This window comes from Berghia stephanieae, chromosome 7 (genome assembly GCF_034508935.2).
Source record: "Berghia stephanieae isolate SIO BIC M18660-M18661 chromosome 7, UCSD_Bste_1.3, whole genome shotgun sequence".
Classification (NCBI taxonomy): Eukaryota; Metazoa; Mollusca; class Gastropoda; order Nudibranchia; family Aeolidiidae; genus Berghia; species Berghia stephanieae.
In genome coordinates, this window is record NC_088366.1 from 65232119 (window position 1) to 65235028 (window position 2910).

General features: G+C 30.0%; 1 protein-coding gene across 1 annotated transcript in view; it reads left to right on the forward strand.

Moving 5' to 3' along the window:
- LOC144977658 (b(0,+)-type amino acid transporter 1-like) overlaps positions 1-16 on the forward strand; it is a gene marked incomplete in the record, with an annotated part of 47147 nt that extends 47131 nt beyond the window's left edge. Inside the window, 1 exon segment of the mRNA XM_078923094.1 lies at positions 1-16. This exon segment is cut by the window's left edge and continues 631 nt beyond it.
- Positions 17-2910: the final 2894 nt, after the last annotated feature.

Genomic DNA, 2910 nt, shown 5'->3' on the forward strand with positions numbered 1-2910 from the left:
TTCTGACAGAGTGCGACAAAAACTTTACGATTTAATTTCTTCATATTAATATATATATATATATATATATATATATATATATATAATATATATAATATATATATATGTGTTGTGTGTGTGTGTGTGTGTGTGTGTGTGTGTGAAAGAGAGAGAGAGAGAGAGAGAGAGAGAGAGAGAGAGAGAGAGAAAGTGTGTGTTTATATCACATGTAGTTTTGCATCAGTATACAGCGGTAGATTTATGGCTAAAAACTTCCTGACAATTATGCACATAATCAAAAAGTGTATTTGAGAAAATTACCCTTTTTCATTTTTATTCTAAAAAAATATGTGCATTTGTTGTTATCTACTACTGACCAGTTCTTCTTTCGCCATTACTGCTTTGTGATGTGATTACACATAGTTATTCGGTTTTAATGATTGACCTTACCAATGTATAAAGAATATCCAAAATAATGAATCTGAATTATTATTATTATTATTATTATTATTATTATTATTATTATTATTATTATTATTATTATTATTATTATTATTATTATTATTATTATTATTATTATTATTATTATTATTATTATTATTATTATATTATTATTATTATTATTATTATTTATTATTATTATTATTATTATTATTATTATTTATTATTATTATTATTATTATTATTTATTATTATTATAATTATTATAATTATAATAAATTATTATTATTACTATTATATTATTATATTATTATTATTATTATTATTATTATTATTATTATTATTATTATTATTATTATTATCATTATTACAGTATGGTTGTTGGAATTTCGTTTCTTTTTATTTATCATTGCCATTCATGTGTATCTTGGTTGGTTTTTTTCCCCCTAATCATATGACCATTAGCTATTTTATGTGACATTTTCTAATTATCCCTTTCTTAACACACTGATCTGCCACAGAGGCTGATGTAGCATCCAAAGGGTTTTAAATCAATGTTCTTTAAAATAGTGTACTTCTACATTGTCAAGTAGCCTGGTATATATATATATATATATATATATATATATATATATATATATATATATATATATATATATATATATATATATATATCCTTTCTTTAAAAAATATAGCATTGTGGAGAACATTGTGCTTATTTGAGTCAATAAAAAAATTGATACGTCGCACAACTCTACTGAAAGATTTGAAAATTAGAAATGTATTTTTTACAGATAGATAAACAGATAACTTGATTTCCGTTTATAATTTAAAGTCAGTTTGAAAGTTCGTTGAGTCAAACAGATAATATCATAAAATATGTACCGACGACACTTGGCTCCCAAAATCAACTAATTTTGACACTGTAAAAAGTTGTCAATTTGCGTCATCTATTAATGACATCAAGTATTATTATTACTTCCGTTGTGTTGTTTATTTAGCGGTGATCAGTTTTGTTATGTAGTATTATGTTCTGATTGCGTGTATGTTTGTGTGTGTGTGTGTATGTTTGTGTGTGTGTTGTGTGTGGTGTATACATGTGTGTGTGTGTGTGTGTGTTGGCATTTTTCAGCAAATCGTGGCATTCATAGTGATATTATTCACTTGATCACATGAAGGTATTTCAGTCGCCATTTTGATTCTTTTTTTACTATTAGGGTTAGCTCGAGAGGTTAGTCATAAGTGTTATTAAAGGTACTAGGGTGTTTGTTTTTCCATAAGTTAAGTAAAGGGGCCACATTCCGAAAGCTGCTACATCCCCAGTATTCTTTAAATTTGTATTTTCACCGTTGATATTTTGTCAGGCATTTATTTATTCAGTTTGTCAATATATAGAAGTATTTTAAAAACTCTAGAACAAACAGTGATAGATTTGTGAAAGTTTAACATTTCCATATTTGACCATTGTGTTGATTTTCGGCCGCCATTGTGATTTGTTAAGTATTGAAAGGTAGTGCAAAGCAGTCCGAGAGTTGTTTTTTTCTATTAGGGTTAGCTCGAGAGGTTCGTCATAAGTGTTATTAAAAGTGCTAGGGTGTTTGTTTTTTCCATAAGTTAAGTAAAGGGGAGACATTCCGAAAGCTTCTTCATCCCCAGTATTCTTTAAATTTGTATTTACACCTTTGATCTTTTGTCAGCACGGTGGTAGAACAGCACATTCAACGTTCAAAATTCCAATTCCAATAACGGATAACAGCACCTGTAGCATCAGTCGCCAATCAGATACAGCTAAGTTACTGAAGAGTAGTTCTCTCATAATTTGGGATGAAGAACCTATGATGGACAGGCGTGTGTTTGAATGTGTGAGCAGGACATTTTGTGACATAACAGGCAGTTCAAAACCTTTTGGGGGCAAAGTGGTTGTACTTGGATGGGATTTTCGGCAAATTCTACCTGTTGTTAACATAGGAAGTGAAGCCTATATATTAAGTGTCACACTTAACAAGTCAATTATTTGGAATTTTGTCACCATTTTTCACATGAACAAGAACATGAGGGTTACTGATGACAATAACTGTTTTGCAAATTGGCTTCTCCGCATCGGAAATGGTACAGAGCCGGTTTTCAGCGAAATAGGAAAGTATTCTGTTAAATTACCTACAGCGCTATGCCTTCCTGAAAATGACGCGGAATGCTTGATAAATGCTGTATACAATGATTTGAATCTGAACTTTGCGGATGAACGTTATCTATCGGAGAAAGCAATTTTGACTACAACCCATAAAAATGTTGACAAAATAAATGCAGCCGTTCTGTCCAGGTTGACCTCATCAACTGAACAAACTTACCGCAGTGCTGATTCCATTCAAAGTGACTCTGACATCAACTTATACCCGATTGAATTCTTGAACGAACTTACACCTCCCGGACTTCCTCCACATGCATTACATTTGAAAGCCAACACGTCAGTCATGCTGCTTAGAAATATAA